Source organism: Polypterus senegalus, chromosome 2 (assembly GCF_016835505.1).
Source record: "Polypterus senegalus isolate Bchr_013 chromosome 2, ASM1683550v1, whole genome shotgun sequence".
Lineage (NCBI taxonomy): Eukaryota > Metazoa > Chordata > Cladistia > Polypteriformes > Polypteridae > Polypterus > Polypterus senegalus.
This window is the reverse complement of record NC_053155.1, coordinates 14045922-14064351: the sequence shown is the minus strand read 5'-3', so window position 1 is coordinate 14064351 and position 18430 is coordinate 14045922.

The window sequence follows — 18430 nt, the reverse complement described above, 5'->3', positions numbered from 1 at the left end:
TAGCAAAGAGAGTCAAACTGAAACATAATGGCAGGTTTGGTCACCTTTTACAGTTGATTACCACCCTCAACCCCTTCTGTTGACAAAAGTCGACATCCGCCCTGAAAGAGTTAAACAACTTGGGGCATCCACATAAAATGACAAGGATAAGCTTTCTTGAAGGATTTATTAATGGTAACTCATTGTAAAAAGGCAAATGAGATTGTGACAAGACATATATGTTATGCACCACAACCACGCAGACTCTGGAGTCTACATAACATCATTTCAAGAGAGGCTCACCAAATCAAGCTAATTAAAAGGGCCTGCTCAGTTATAGGACACACTCTGGACCCCCTGGAGATTGTAGTAAAGGAGAGATTGAAAACAAAACTGAATGCCATTATGAACAACACTGCACATCCTCTCTCTGACAAACCAACACTGAGGACTTTCAGAAAAATGAATTATTCAGCTGATGTGTGTAAAGAAACACAAATTTGGCTCCTTAATACCAATGGCAATACGCCTCCATAATGTGTCATTGGGACTGGGACTGCCAAGTCAGAAGGTTTTCTTTCTTTATAAATGTTCTTTGTAGTCATTCTGGTGTGTATTCAGACCATAGAGTGGATTTATTTATTTATTTAAAGAGCTTCTTCAAAAAGCCAGATATGACCCTGGGAACAAAAAAAGTTCTATCTAATCTATATACCTTAAAGATACATTTTGGAGGTGCCTGAAAAAAGCGCATAAAGGTGTGCCCATTTTGCGTAAATGTCCACTCTGCAACTTATGGGCCTTAGAAGAGCATTTACAACAACTATAAAAAGTGTGTTAATGAATGACAAGATCATTTCAGTGCAGAGTCCAACAAATAACAATCTGAGATAAAAACATGTGGGGCATAACAAAAGCACATATTAGTGCACGCATTTCAGTTCACGTCACCTTGCTTGTCCCAAGAAATTGATTTTTCGGCAGGTTCTTAGAACGAGACCAAGACAAGATATTACACACAAAACCACAATGTCATCAGCCATTAAATAAAAAAAATGTGTACAAATTATAATAAAATAACCCAAGGTAAAAATAATACTTATGGTATAGCATCAGATTATGCCTACGACATATAAAAATTAAAATAACATTCAGACCTAATGACTTATTTGTTAAAGTAAAACTTACATAGAAGATTAATAGCAACCGGAATGAAGGATTATGAACTATGTGAACAAGTCGCCTTGGCTTGACGGAAACACCTGAATTATGAACATTGTGGTGAGTTCTGTCTGCGCTCTGCTGACCTCATCACTGGCGACTTGCACATAACTGTCAATGATTTTATTGCTCCACTAGGGGGTTCACCCCCTGCTCACTTCGCTCGCCAGCCACTTCACGTCACTGCCACTCACGTTGTGAAGAGGAGATGCAGTCGCTCCTCCGAAACCCCCTCTTAAATGGTGATACAATGGGAAACAAATACAGTTTTCTTTTACCTCCTCAGTGCTCGATCAGCTGCTGCCGTGCCGAGTGATCTGCATCTTGCGCGGCACTTTGAACATTTAAAAGCCTGTACAGCAGCTGTCCTACTACTTGTGTTTTATTTCCGTGGTTAAATCTTTTGGCACAAAGTCCCGTCTCGCAAGACGTGAGTTCTGGATATGTTTTAGTTTATAATTTAAAAATGAAATAAAAATCTGAAAATCTGACAACGTCACATTAAGGTTCGATAAATTCTGAAAAGAATGATACCAAACATATATGTGTAAGTTTTACAATAAGCCCGATTTAAAGTGTGACAAAAAAACGTGAGATTAAAAACGTCACTGTTTCACTTTTAGGCTTAGGATTGTATATATAGAGAGTAGATTTTAGTTTTATTTCTTCTAAACCCATGAAGAAGAACTGAAATTGCGACAGACACAATAAAACATTTATGAAAAAAATGACAATAATAATAAAAATTAAGTAAAATAGTACATTACATTGCTTATTAGCACATCATTTCTCATATTACTGTACCTCTCTTAGTCTCCCAGGTTAAAAAAAATATGAATCATGTTTCTTACCTTCAAGTATGTCTTCAGTGATATGCAGAATCCCTCTGTGTCTTCATGCTGTTGTGATATTTCATCTTAGATTTTAAATTATTATAATGTTACATGATGCATGCGATATCGAATCAGATCTGTAAATTGTTTTGCTACGTTTTACTTTCTGCAGACCAGGTTACACTACAGAGTAATTTATAAGCAAGATAACTTAGAATAAAACCTCCTTTAAATTTATAGAGTAGGCACACCACCAACTCTCATATGGAAAGTGTGAAGTCCCCATGTGTGGTTTGTGTCTCGTCTTCTGTTATTTTCACCCTGCTGTCCTTTGAGACTTTGAGACAAGTCGAGGCGTCTTGACACCTGCATGATGACACGCAGGGTCCCCTCAGCTTTGTTAACCTTTGGTGTATTGAACCTGGTAATAATTGTAATTTCTAGATTAGACTGGCAGTAAACTGAAGTCACCTCCAGGAACTTAAAGGATTGTAGACTTGAATGTTTTTAAATGATCAACATATTTAAGCATCACATCTACTGTAAACTGTCCTGTTGTTAATGGGGTATAACTGTGTGTACGTCAGTGTATACTGTAATGGACTGCCATTCGATTCTGAACGTGGAGTCTGTCATAAGATGGATGATATATACTCTATCATATACAGTATATATATTGTATACTCGTATATGGTAGTATGCAAAAATCTTAGGCACTTGCAAAATATGCTGTAGAGCAGGAATGCGTTCAGAAGTAATGCCATGAATTGATTTTATTAAAGAATTAACTTTGTAGAAAACACAATTAACAAAAACACACATCAATGAAATCGATGTTTGGTTTGCCCACCTTTGCCTTACAAACAGCACCAGTTGTCTCAGGCCCACTGCCGTGCAGTTTTTGATGGTCCTTGCATGGTCAGTTGTCCCATGCCTCTTGTTCTCCTGCTCCATTTCCACTGCAGGCTTTGGCCATCTTACTGGTAATTCCAGGATGACTCAGTGATGTTTAGATAAGAGCTTTGTGATGGCCATACTATCTGCTTCAGGATTTCCTTTTTTCGCTGCAGACACCTATTTTTATGATTTTGGCTGTGTGTTTGGGGTTTTTGTCAGGTTGGAGAATGAAATTGGGACTGATTAGGCGCCTCGCTGCTGGATGGATAAGAATTGGTCTGTGACTACAACGCACCTAACCTTCCAGTTTCTTTGCTCAAAATGTTAAATTCTGTCTTCCTTAGAGCTCAGATCTGTTAACAGGACATTTACAATCAATCTTCTCCATTCCAAATGCAACCTCTGTGCAAATTTGCAGCTTATTCTGTCAAGCCAGTTTCTGCTATGCATGTCCTTCTGCATGATCCTGGCACAGTGACTGTCCCTATAATGCGGAAATGGGCTTCAGCCGTCCCCTAATCTGATACTCGGTGCTGGTGTACTAGCTTAGAAATGGTTAGCTTGCTATATAAAAATCTTCATTACCAGCACATATAATACTATTTTGTTCATAGGACTAATTTTATCCTGGATTGGGAACCTTCACTGTGTTTCATTCTTTCTTCCAGGAATTTATCCACATACAGTTCTCCAGTCCTTTGGCAGAAAACAAACAATGTCATAGAAGACACAGGTTGGCTGGCATCTCGGCCATGATGAATGGTCCTTTACTCAGCCGGGAGCCCTTGATAATGGAAAGGAGGATGGAGTTTGGCTCCCGAGGCCATGTGTGTCCCCAGCCCCCCCAACACAATATATGGTAACAACTGCAACAACAAAATGTCAAAGTCTTTACATTCTTGGTGCTTCCTGTTTTGCTATATGGTTGTGAGACATGAACGCTAGCCCATGACCTGAGATGAGGACTGGACTCCTTTGGTACTGCGTCTATTCAGAGAATCCTTGGGTACTGTTGGTTTGACTTTGTGTCAAATTAGGAGTTGCTCATGGAGTCCCAAATGAGGCACGTTACCTGCATTATAAGGGAGCATCAGTTATAGCACTACTGCCATGTTGCACGATTCCCCAAGGGTGATCCAACTCGCGGGATCCTCATTGCTGAGGACCCAAGCAACTGGACCAGGCAAGGGGACACCGATATAACACCTGGCTGTGGCAAACAGATGGTCATTTTCAGAGGCAGGGACTGGACTGTGTGTCTGTGTTTCGTCGTGTAGTGGGTGTACCAGTGCATGCTCCCCAACCTAAGCTGACCTGTTAGCCTGTTGTGTCTCTATCAGTAAAGTATTTCAGATTTTTGTTGTATAACAGCGAAAGGCCACCTCAGCACTTCTTTAATGGTTAGCGCTTGGAATATTTATTAGACCAGTATTAGAATATCTAAGGTTGCGACTGGGAATGTATGTGGACAGAGTAAGGAGTAAGCATATTTAGGACTTTATATACCATTAGTAGTAGTATTTTAAAGTCAGTTCTATAGGACACTGGTCAGTAATGTAACAATATTAACACAGGTGAATATGCTCAAATTTTTTTTTCCTGGTGAAGATTCTTGCTGTACTGACTTTTAAAAGGGTAGTCAGTCCAACTAATTAAAAAGTGAGGATCTGAAAAAAGAACAGATTTAAGGGCAAAGCAAGGGTCAAAACTGACAGTCGACAAGAGAGAAACGTCAAGACCCAATTGTAAACCAAAATTTACAGCCAAAGGTGAGAGGTTTGTTTTGAAATATCAGTAATGAAAGTTCGAAATAAGTAGTATGTTATGTTTGATTCCAATCTCAGATACTTGTGACTATTTCAGAGCGATCTTTTTACCAACACATCAGTGACATCAAAAGCTGTGCAACCCCGGCGCATCACAGGAAATCTTCAATGAAATTAGCAATGCAAACCCACCAAATAATGGCAACTTCCCAAAATGAAATGGGGCAGGAAAAATGGTAAAAAATATCAAACTTCTATACCAAAGCCCTAAACAATATTCTGATTGCAGAACTGGATTCCTTGGGTTTTAAAAGCCCCCAAAACAATGCCAAGATTAGTAGTCCAGCTTCAGGGAAACCAAAGAAAAAAATGTAAAAATGCTGCAATCGTAAGACTTGCAGTCGTTTTCTGAAATTAGCTACAGACAATTAAGGTGGTCCTGTGCGTTACAGTAATCTAGTCAACTAAAACCAAAAGCGTGAAATAAATTCATTGTATCCTGCAGTGTTATAAGTGATGCAGTACAATAAAATATTTGAACTCCCTCAAGGAACGAAGTTAACATATTATAAGACCATATTCCTGTTAAAATACGTGAGATCTTTGTAGGTATATCACCCAGTGCTTGATTAAGACAATCTAACAAGTAGCTGCCCCATGACCAATGACATAATGTGCAAATTGAACCAAAGTGATGAACTAAAACAGGAACAGCTGCATTAAGGGAATAAACCCAAGGACAACCAGACTAGAATGTTGGAGTAGGTGATTTAACCTGCAAAGCGTACACCATGAAGAAAGTGAACATAATGACATAACACAATGTGGTCACCATGCATCATTAATGTCTTTACCAAGCAGAATTTTCAGAGCAGACAGATATTTCCAGATTTGCCATCCAAGCCCTCTGCAGAAGTACAAAAAATGGGTAAAACAGAGGAGTGTGAGTATAATAAACTATAAATACATCAAGCTTACTTCAAAATCAGAAAATGTCCAGTACCGATTTTAATGCAGAAATGACAGGAAACCACTGGTACTGGGTTAGTCCAGAGACGTTTTACCAGATGTGGTCTTAATGGAAAAGTAAATGATAAAATGTTGGGCTGGGAAAAAATCCAAACAACTCACCTAATTGTTAGGAAGTCACTATGCACTGGAGAAATTTTGAAGGACTGAAAAATACCAAATATCATCCCATTATAGAAAAAGGATGACAGGGTAGATCCAAGCAACAATAGGCCAGTAAGCTTAACATGCATCACTGGAAAATTAATGGAAGTAATTATTAAGGATAAGATTGAGCAACATCTGGCAAGGACAGGAGTTATTCTGAACAGTCAGCATGGGGTCAGAAGAGGGAGGTCGTGTTTTACTAACATGCTGGAATTCTATGAAGAAGCAACAAAAGAATTTTCTCTTGGGGATTAATAAAGTATCTATCTATCAAAAGGATCAAAGTGGAACAGATGATATTATTAATCTGGACTTTCAGAAAGCATGTGAAAAGGTGAGCTACATGAGACGGTGTGCATTGAACTAAAAAATTAGAACAATTAGAACAATTAGAACAATCTAGACGAGAACAGGCCATTCAGCCCAACAAAGCTCGCCAGTCCTATCCACTTGCTTCCTCCAAGAAAACATCAAGTCGAGTTTTGAAAGTCCCTAACGTCTTACTGTCTACCACACTACTTGGTAACTTATTCCAAGTGTCTATCGTTCTTTGTGTAAAGAAAAACTTCCTAATGTTTGTGCGAAATTTACCCTTAACAAGTTTCCAACTGTGTCCCCGTGTTCTTGATGAGCTCATTTTAAAATACAAGTCTCGATCCACTGTACTAATTCCCTTCATAATTTTAAACACTTCAATCATGTCACCTCTTAATCTTCTTTTGCTTAAACTGTAAAGGCTCAGCTCTTTTAATCTTTCCTCATAATTCAACCCCTGTAGACCTGGAATCAGCCTAGTCGCTCTTCTCTGGACCTTTTCTAGTGCTGCTATGTCCTTTTGTAGCCTGGAGACCAAAACTGCACACAGTACTCAAGATGAGGCCTCACCAGTGCATTATAAAGGTTGAGCATAACCTCCTTGGACTTGTACTCCACAGATCGTGCTATATAACCTAACATTCTGTTAGCCTTCTTAATGGCTTCTGAACACTGTTTGGAAGTTGATAGCTTGGAGTCCACTATGACTCCTAAATCCTTCTCATAAGGTGTACTCTCGATTTTCGACCGCCCATTGTGTATTCAAACCTAATATTTTTACTTCCTATGTGTAATACTTTACATTTACTGACATTAAATTTCATCTGCCACAAATCTGCCCAAGCCTGTATGCTATCCAAGTCCTTCTGTAATGATATAACGGATTCCAAATTATCTGCTAATCCACCTATCTTGGTATCATCTGCAAACTTAACCAGCTTGTTACTTATATTCCTATCTAAATCATTTATATATATTAAAAATAGCAGCGGCCCTAGCACTGACCCCTGTGGAACACCACTCTTAACATCGCCAGTTCTGATGAGGTTCCTCGCACCATCACCCTCTGCTTCCTGTGTCTGAGCCAATTCTGCACCCATCTAAAAACATCACCCTGAATTCCCACTTCTTTTAACTTGATGCCCAACCTCTCATGTGGCACCTTATCAAATGCTTTCTGAAAGTCCAGATAAATAATATCATAAGCTCCACTTTGATCGTATCCTTTTGTTGCCTCCTCATAGAATTCCAACATGTTAGTAAAACACGACCTCCCCTTCTGAACCCATGCTGACTGTTCAGAATAACTCCTGTCCTTGTCATGTGTTGCTCAATCTTATCCTTAATAATTCCTTCCATTAATTTTCCTGTGATGCTTGTTAAGCTTACTGGCCTATAGTTGCTTGGATCTGCCCTGTCACCCTTTTTATATAATGGGATGATATTTGCCATTTTCCAGTCCTTTGGAATCTCTCCAGTGCACAGTGACTTCCTAAAAATATGTGTCAAGGGTTTATATATGTACTCACTAGCCTCCTTAAGAACACGAGGATAAATATTATCTGGGCCTGGTGATTTGTTTGATTTCATCTTATTTAATCTGAGCAGCACTTCTCCCTCTACAATTTCCAAATCCCTCAGTACCTCCTTAGTAGTTGTGTTTACCTCTGGCAGGTTATCCACTTGCTCACTTGTAAACACCTCAGAAAAATGTAAGTTTAGGGCATCTGCTATTTCATTGTCTGTATCTTTTAATTCCCTTTACTATTCCTGATGAACTTGACCTCCTCCTTAACTGTTCTTTTACTACTAAAATACTGAAAGAATCTCTTGGGGTCTTCTTTCGCCTTATCTGCTATATTCCTCTCCAACTGTCTTTTAGCCTCTCTGATATCCTTCTTAATGGTTGCCCTCATGTTCTCATACGCTACGGTTCTCTTTGCAGTCATTAGTCTTATATGCCTTATACAGCAGTTTTTCCTTTGCAACTTCTTTTTAAATCTTTATTAATCCATCGTGGAGATTTTTTAGTTTCCTATTACTTCCAAATTTAGGTATGTATCTGTCCTGCATTACATGTAAAACATTTTAAACCTGTTCCACTGCTCCTCGACTGTCTCCACATTTAAAAGCTTATCCCAGTCTATCCTACTTAGACTTTGTCGCATCTGCTCAAAATTAGCCCTACTAAAGTTCAACTTAACAATTTTAGTCTTTGCATCTGTACTCTTACAAAATACTGAGAATTGTATTACATTATGGTCACTTGACCCTAGTGGTTCAATCACCTCTACACCCTCAATTCTATCCTGATTATTACAGAATACTAAATCCAGATAGGCTTCACCCCTTGTTGGTGCTTTAACATGCTGTGTTAAAAACAGTCGCGATTACTTCTAAAACTCCTGCTCTTGTGCTCCTCCATCTGTAAGGTTATCCCAGTTAATATTTGGATAATTAAAGTCCCCATGACTATAATATCCCCTGTAAACTTGCCTTTTGATATTACTAAAAGATGTGTGTTGAAATTACTGTCTGAATTGGGTGGTCTATAACACACTCCTAAAATGAGACCTTTTCCCTAATATTTTCCAGGCGAAGCCACATGTCCTCACTAAGATGGGGCTCATCATCCAACTGAAGATGACTTACATTTAATTCCTGTTTGGCATAAACAGCAACCCCACCTCCTTTTCTGTTCTGTCTATCCTTCCTAAAAATGTGTATCCCTCTATGTTACACTCATCCCCATCTTTGTTATTTAGCCAGGTTTCCGTTATTGCTATAATATCATAATTGTGCTCTGCTACATACAACTCCAACTCACTTACCTTATTTTTGATACTTCTAGCATTAAGGCAAGCTATTTTTAATGTGTTAATCCTTCTATCTTTACGTGTTTGCTTAAAATTTACATTACTATGCATTTTTATTTCTACACCATTGTTTGTTCTTCCATGTATAGATCTAAATCTGGCCTGTCCTAAACTCCCTGCCCCCATTCCCTAGTTTAAACAATCCTCGACTAGCCTACACATACGCCTCCCCAATACATTGGTGCCCCTCCGGTTCAGATGTAACCCGTCACGGCGGAACAGGTCCCATCTGTTCCAAAAGGAGTCCCAATGCCCCATAAACCTATACCCTTCTACCCTGCACCAAGATTTGAGCCACGCGTTAAGCCTTCTAATCTCCTCAATCTTACCTGGACTGGCGTGGCACAGGCAGAACTTCGGAGAAGACTACCTTGTCAGTTCTGCTCCTCAGCTTGGTACCTAACTCTTTGAATTTGGATCGCAGAACTGACAGACTACCCTTATGTATGTCATTTGTTCCAACGTGGACAATGACAACTGGATCCACCCGCTCTGGCCAAGAGCCTATCCACCCTTCCAGGGAGGTCTCCCACCTGAGCTCCCAGAAGGCAACACACCGTACGAGACTCTCTCTCTGGAGCACACCTGCGCTTCAGTCCCCCTAATGATTGAGTCCCCAACTATCACTACCTCTCTCTTTTTGGGAACTGGTTTTGAGGTGGCCCGTTGGGGCTCCTCAACCCTGCCTACCACCTCAGAATTATCAGAGTCACCGTCCAGCTCCGCCAGGACATGATAACGGTTAGACACTTCTAATTCTGGGGTTGATGCCCCGGACAGTGTGCACCCTTTACCTTACGCCTTGCACCGTGACCCACCTATTCCTACCTGTCTGGTCTGGAATCTCCTCCGCCACCTTAGGGGTGCACACTATCTCTAAAGGACACCTGGGCCAAGTCCGCCAATTCTCTATTACAACGCAGGTCAGCCAACTCCTCCTCCAGTTCAGCGACCCTGAGCTCGAGGTGCTGGATCAGCTGGCATCTCTTGCAGATGTAGCCCTCATAGACAACTGGCTCTTCCAAACCATCATCTAAAAGTCCAACATCCAACAGGACTTGCATTGCACTGGCCTCATTATTAAAATTTGATTTGGGATTACTAAGCTGCCTTAACTATATATATTTTTTTTTCTTAAAATTAAATTTCTTCTTCTTTCAGCTGCTCCTTAACTTAAATGGTAACACTAAGATCTGCTACAGATATTTTACACCTTTTCCCCCTTAAGCTCCTGTACTGTTCTCCCTCTCAGCTGCCTGCCTTTCTATGAGGTTAACTTTACTTTTCTCTGTCTCTTCTAGCTTTGCTCTTCTTACTTATAAGCTCTTCACTCGCACTGTTTGTATTCCCCGTATTAATGAACCAATACGCTGTCGCCCACTTAACTGTTCTGCCTCTGGACGCTAAGGACTGTTTAATCTAAAATAAACAAATAAATAAAACTTTACTACCTTATTTGCTCCTACTGCTCCTTGTGCCTGATCGGTGTCTTAACGCAGGCCGCTTACCTGCGCACTACTGAGTTTCCACCTTTTACTGCTTTGAAGTCAGCCGCGCCTTTTTTCTTTTCCTTTAAACTAAGGAATCGCTGTTACGACGACGCGGTTATTTATTTACAAATGCCGATATCAGTTACTGCTGCTTTCTACCCTGCCGCCTCGATGCTAATTCAAATACAGATAACAAGAAAAGAACAAGTACAAATAACTTTTCCAAGCGCACTTCCAAACACCCAGCTACTTTTGCTCTTGTGCGGCGAAAAAAGCAAAAAACCCTTCTAAAGGGAAAAAGCTTTAAAATTCCCACACGGTTCCTTAGAGGCAACCAAAACCCAAGTTTTAAGAGCAAAATGTATTTTTTAATGTAAATCTCACACCACAGAACAAACCAACACTCTCAACAGACTCTAGCGTTTGCAAAGCACACGTCAGCACAAAGCACACGTGACTCTCAGCTCTGAGCACCCTCCTCCCATGAATGAGCTGGGAAAGAGTGGGAGTTCACGGGGTGGTGGGTGCAGAATTGGCTCAGACACAGGAAGCAGAGGGTGATGTTGTTTGGAATGTCATCAGAATTGGCCGATGTTAAGAGTAGTGACCAGCAGGAGACGTGGGACTGCCACTATGTTTAACATCTAAACTGTAAATGATTTAGATAGGAATATAAGTAACAAGCTGGTTAAGTTTGCAAATGGTACCAAGATAGGTGGATTAGCAGATAATTTGGAATCCATTATATTATTACAGAAATACTTTGATAGCATAAAGGCTTGGGCAGATTTGGGGCAGATGATTTTTTTTATTAGTTTTATTGTAATCATTCCATATAAATCGATCAATTTTTACAAAAAATAGGATTGAGAACAAGTCAACCCCCACCCCTGAAAAAGAGAGCATGGCCAACAGGGTAAAGCTTAAGGCTTGTAAGCATACCTACATTGATGAGTTTGACAGGCAAATAGAGATGAATGGAGAAGAAAAAGAAATGCGGATATACAGTGGAACCTCGGTTTACGAGTATCTTGGTTTACGAGTGTTTTGCAAGACGAGCAAAATTTATTAATAAATTTTGACTTGATAAACGAGCGATGTCTTGCAATACGAGCAGTATGGATACACTGTGTCTGCTGAGTGTCATGTGATCACAACTGAGCTGATGGTTCTTCTCTCTCTCTCTCTCCTTATCTCTCTTGCTCGCAAAGCGCGTCTTTTTCTCCTTATCTCGCTCGCTCACAGTGCAGTCTCTCTCTCTCTCTTCTCTTGAGGGCAATTGTCTCCTATTCTCCGTCTGAGTCTGTTTGCCTCACTCATATAGTCATCATCTGTATGAGCGTATACTGTTTACTACAGCATTATGACTGTGTGTGTGTGTGCGCGCTGTGAAGTGCGAGTCCCCATCTTGCGCCCCAAAACACGAAGCTGAGTCTCATTACTTTAACAACACCAGCCGCCTTCAGCTTGAAACAGCAACAGTGCTGTTATTTATTGCAGCAGGATGTTTATAATGTTTCTTGTATCGCCCATTGACGGCAGGCGCTTATAGCATGTCTGTGATCTTTTTAAATGTGCTTATACGGCGAACTGCTACAGCGCTGGGAGACTGCAATTGCTTTGGGACACTCTTCCGCGTGTCGTCCCGTTGGGTGAAATCCCACATGAGTTTAGAAACTCACTCACACCAGCCATGATTCTTTTTAAAGGTAAAGTGCAGGTTAATTTGTTTTATGTATTTTTACTTTATATTTTTATTAATCATTTTATATGAATAGTTTTGGGTTGTGGAACGAATCATCTGAGTTTCCATTATTTCTTATGGGGAAATTCGCTTTGATATACGAGTGCTTTGGATTGCGAGCACGTTTCCGGAACGAATTATGCTCGCAAACCGAGGTTCCACTGTAATTGCTTCCTCTGTGCTTTAAATGCTTATTGTAAAATAATATTGATTAGATCCTACCATGTTCTGAAAAAATCTGTACAGATCCTATAACTGAGTATTTGATTTTTTCCAATTTCAAATAGTATAACACATCGGTTTCCCACTGACTTAAAAGAGGAGAGTTAGGATTCTTCCAGTTTAGCAAAAGTCTGCGTGACAAAAGTGTAGTGAATACAATCACAGTTTGTTTGTCCTTCTCCACTTTAAACCCATCTGGAAGAACACCAAACACAGCTGTTAATGGTTTAGGAGAGATTGTGACACCAAGGCTGTCTGAGAGGTAATTAAAAATTTTGGTCCAGAATGTTGTTAATTTGGTGCAGGCCCAAAACATGTAATCCAGTGAGGCTGGGACTTGATTGCAGCGTTCGCAGGTTCGATCCTGCCCTGGAAACATTTTGGAGAGTTTTAGGTGAGACAGATGTGCTCGATATATAATTTTGAGTTGAATAATTGTATGCTTTGCGCATATGGAGCTCGAGTGAATTCTCTGCATTGCTATTTTCCACTCCTTTTCTGATATATTGATTGAGAGATCTTTTTCCCAGTGTCCTCTTGGATCTTTGAAAGGGAGGGACTGTAAAATAATTTTATATATTGCAGAGATGGTGTCTAAGTCCTTGAAATTGAGCAATATTTTTTCCAGCATGGATGAGGGTGCAAGATGAGGAAAATCGGGCAGGTTCTGTTTAACAAAGTTCCTAATTTGAAGATAGTGAAAGAAATGTGTAGCTGGAATGTTAAATTTGGAATGTAATTGTTCATAGGATGCAAAGATGTTGTCTATATAAAGATCTCTAAGCAAGTTAATCCCAAATTTTTCCAGATATTAAAAACTGCATATGTTTGCGAAGGTTGAAAGAGGTGGTTCTCTTGCAGAGGTGCCACAGATAAAAGCTTCTCCATCTTAAAATGCTTTCTACATTGGTTCCATATTCTGAGTGAGTGAAGCACAATTGGGTTATTAGTATATTGCCGATAACTTGCATTTATTGGGGCACAGAGCAGGGAATATAAAGAAGTACTGCAGGATTTTACTTCTATTGTGGACCAGCCTGTGTATGTTAATCTATTTGTGTCCAGGTTTTTATAGCTTGTATGTTTGCTGCCCAGTAATAAAACTGAAGTTAGGTAGAGCCATGCCACCTTCTGCCTTTTGTCTTTGTAGGGTCGCTCTTTGGATACGTGGATGTTTTGAGTTCCAAATAAATGAGGTTATTGTTGAATCTAATTGCTTAAAAATGATTTATTGATGTATATTGGAATGTTTTGAAATAAAAAAGAGCTTAGGAAGAATATTCATCTTAACAGTGTTAATTCTTCCAGCTAGAGTGAGATGAAGGGTTGACCATCTATGCAAGTCTTGCTTAATTTTTTAAATTTTGCATACGGCAAAATTTTGTTGATAAAGAGCTTTATGTTTACTTGTGATGTTTACCTCTAGTTATTTAAACTGTTCTGCAATCATAAAATGTAAGGTGTCTAATCTAATTTTATATGCTTGAGAATTCACTGGAAAGAGTACACTTTTATTCAGATTAATTCTGAGACCAGAGATCTTTTGAAATTCTGTGAGTGCTGTTAAGACTGCAGGCACAGAATTTTGTGGGTCTGATATATACAGTACCATATCATCTGCATATAGAAAATTTTCTGTTCCAGTCCTTCTCTGATAATCCCCTTTATCTGATCAGCATTTCGACAGTGATTGCCAGTGGTTCAATGGCATTGCAAATAGCAGTGGTGACAAGGGGCATCCTTGTCTGGTACCACATTCTAGTTTAAAGTAGTCTGAACAAATGTTGTTGATACAAACTGAAGCTTCTGGATTGGTATACAGTAGTTTGATCCATGCACAAATGTTCGGGCCAAACCCAAATTTCTCTAATGTAGTAAAAGGTATTTCCATTCAATCATGTCAAATGCTTTTCTGCATCCAATGATAATAATATTTCTGGGGTGTTTGACTTTGTTGGTGAGTATATTACATTAAACAGGTGTCGAAGATTTGAAGATAAGTGTCGACCCTTGATAAATCCAGTTTGATCTTGTGATATTACGAAGGAGCACTTTCTCCATCCTTCTAGCTATGATTTTGAGAGTATTTTAACGTCATTATTCAGAAGTGAAATTGGTCTGTATGATGCACATTGCAATAAGTCCTTATTTTGTTTAGGAAAGACGGTGATTAATGCTTGGTGAAAAGTTTGAGGAGAATTTGATTGTCTCTGGCTTCTGTAAATGTTGTTAATAGGAGGGGAGCTAGCTGAGCTGAGAATTTCTTATAAAATTCTGCAGGGTAGCCATCAGGGCCTGCTGCTTTCCCCTTGAAGTGACTTTATAGCATCTAGTAATTCTGATAGCGCCAGAGGTCTATCAGTTCCTCTGCACTAGAAGTATCTATTTGTGTTATCTGTAATGTATCCAGAAATGTATAAGATTGTGTGTTGTCTTCTTTAAACTCAGTAGAATATAAGGATTTATAGTAGACTCTAAATGTGTGCATTATATTTTTATGGTCCGTTCATGTTGGTGATTACTGGGATTGCATTGCGAACTTTTTGCTTGTGGATTTGTCGAGCTAAAAGCTTAGTAGCTTTCTCTCCGTGTTCATAATAATGATGTCTGGATTTATAAATTAGTTGTTCAGTTTCTTTAGTTGTCAAGAGGTTTAGTTCTGAATGCAGAGCCTGCCTTTTCCTATGTAGAGCCTCGCTTGGAAGCCTGGCATGTTCTTCATCTATTCTAGTAATTTGCTTTTTAGCTCTGATACTTTCTTGGTTTCTAATTTATTTCTGTGGGAAAGATATGAAATAATCTGTCCTCTTAAGAAGGCCTTAAGAGTTTCCCAGAGTATTCCTGCAGAAACCTCTGAGGATGTATTTGTCTCTAGGAAGAAAGTGATTTGTTTGGATATAAATTCTGTACAGTTCTCATCTGCTAATAGAAGCGGGTTTAAACGCCATGTGCGAGGTGAGTGTGTGGGGCATAGTGACTTTAGTTCCAAGATCAGAGGTGCATGGTCGGAAATAACAATAGCATCGTACTTGCAAGATTTAATTGTAGGCAAGAAATGATTATCTATAAAGAAATAATCAATTCTTGAGTAGTAATAATGTACTGGTGAGTACAAAGAATATGTTATTGAGTTTGGGTTTAGAAACCTCCTAAGTTGTGGTCAGTTATAAACTTTGTAATTATCTTTGCAGTGTTAGATGTCATCCGCCCTTTGATAGAAGTCCTATCTTAGAATGGATTTAATACACAATTAAAGTCCCCATCTTTTATAATTTTATGAGTATTCACATTGGGAATTGATGCAAATAAATTATGTATGAATTCCTTATTTTCGAAATTAGGTGCATAAACATTTATCAGAATCATTTCACAGTTAAATAAGTTGCCCATGACCATCACATATCTCCCTTCAGGATCCAATACTACATCTGATGCTACAAATGAGACTGTTCTATGTATGAGAATTCCCACACCTCTAGTTTTCTTTGTAAAGCTAGAATGGAACATTTGGCCAGTCCAGTCCTTTTGCAGCTGGAACTGATCCTTGCTTAGTAAGTGGGTCTCCTGTAAAAATACTATTTTAGCGTTTAAACCTGTTAGGTGAGAGAATACTTTCTTTCTCTTTAATTCGTGATTCAGGCCTTTAACATTCCAGCTCACAAAGTTAACTGTCCCATCATGGAGACATTGATTCTGAATTTTTTATGTCATTTTATAGTCTTAACTGGAAGTGAGTCAGCTTTAACCTTAATTTCCTATTTCCCCAAGAGTTATTGCAATCTTAAAGTATTAAGATAATAAACCCGGGGAATGGTGTTAGAAAGTGGTCCAGTATAAGCATAGTAAGTCTTAATGCATAAACCAAGGGTATGATGTTAAACAGTCTCCTTTAGTGTAGTAGAAAAAAATAAATAAATAAAAGATGGTTAATTTCTTCCACACACACGTCTAAACCTGTAATTAAAACATAAACAGATAGCATCTGAGTAATGAAAAGGATGTATAATTATAATACCCGTATCATTACAAATGGATCAGACAGCAGGTGATAACCTCCTTGCCATGCAGTGGCAGGATTCGACTCACTATTGTGTTTTAGAATATTGTCATGATCAGCTTTCTTAACTCCTTTTCTGCTTCTTCCTTGCGGGCGAAGGCGTGGTATTGGCCTTGAATTTCCACTTTCAGTTTGGCAGGATACAAGAGGCTGTATTTGATATCGGCTTGCCGTAACCGTTGTTTAATGATGTAGAAAGCTGCACGTTTAGCAGTTGTTGCCGGAGAGAAATCAGGGAAAATACGAATGTGGTTATTTTCATATATAATCTCTTGTTTGTGTCTGTGGAGTGCCATCACCTCTAGTTTAAATAATAATCTCCCGAAGTGGATAATTAAAGACCTAAGTCTAAAGGTATTTGATCCGTGTATGCGATAAGCCGCTGCTATCTTGGAATCTGATTTAAAGTCCTCTCCAATTATTTTAGAGAATAGTTCAGCTGCGAATTTCACTGGATTTGGACTTTCACGATTCTCAGGTAGACCTTCGATTCTAATATTATTCCTTCTGCTTCCATCTTCCAGAGCAGCAAGTCTGTCTCCGAGTTTTTTGCATTCGGAATTGTCAGCTGTTGCTTTTTCTTCAGCGGTGGAAGCTAGATTTTTGGCTGTTTCAATTCGAGTCGTGAATGCTGCTTGACATCCTCCAGCTGATCAGCAAGTGTGCTCAGTTTAGACATGGTTTCCTGAATCTGCTCTTCAATTTTACCCAGCATATCTTTAAAGGCAGCCTCAAAGCGAATACTGTATATACGCGTTTCTCCAAGTCTTTATTATCCTGCAGCAGCTCCAGTCGCAGCTTCTAATTTGCCTTCTCACTTGCCTTCTCATTTGCCTTCTCACATTTCTTTATATCTTTCTTTATCTCTTGCTTGAGCTCAGCGATCATCACCTTCAGTTCAGACTGATCATTTCTGCTTTCACGCACTGTAGGTGAGGCGGTGGGCTTTATTACAGCCAGTGTTCCCGGCTCCCGTGGACTAAGTGAGAGGGCGGACTACAAGACCTTTTCGAGTTTCAGATGATATTCTCCAAAAACGGCGAGCTATCGTGACCTGCACCACTCTCACTTGCACATTCGCTCCCCATTTCACTCTCAAATGGAGACGATGCAGCGGACCGTGGTCCCGAGGAGTCTGGGCTTTCGCCCATCTGATCCAGGTCATTCTCTGAAAGGCCGTACCTTGAGTTTGAACTTGGACTTGTCGGTCTGAGCTTGGATGTTGCTTTAGTTTTCTTTTCCATTTCTTTCTGAGCCCCCTTCTTGCCGGCCATGTTTATATATGCTTGCATATACTGTAGTAGAACCCTCAGGTTGGATAAATACAGGATATCTCTGCATAATAAAAAAATAATATAAAAAAATAACACAGCTGCTAATGGAGCTCCGCTTCAGACATCCAACTCTCACAATGGACGAGACCAACAGGAGGTTCTGCTCAACTTTTACAACACACTGGTGTGACCTCATCTGGAGTACTGTATGCAGTTTTGGTCTCCAGGCACAAAAAGGACATAGCAGCACTAGAAAAGGTCCAGAGAAGAGCGACTAGGCTGATTACGGGGATACAGGGGTTGAATTATGAGGAAAGATTAAAAGAGCTGAGTCTTTACAGTTTAAGCAAAAGAAGATGAAGAGGTGACATGATTGAAGTGTTTAAAATTATGAAGGGAATTAGTCCAGTGGATCGAGACTTGTATTTTAAAATGAGTTAATCAAGAACACGGGAACACAATTGGAAACTTGTTAAGGGCAAATTTCGCACAAACAGTAGGAGGTTTTTCATTAAACAAAGAACGATAAACACTTGGAATAATCAACCAAGTAATGTGGTTGACAGTAAGACTTCAGGGA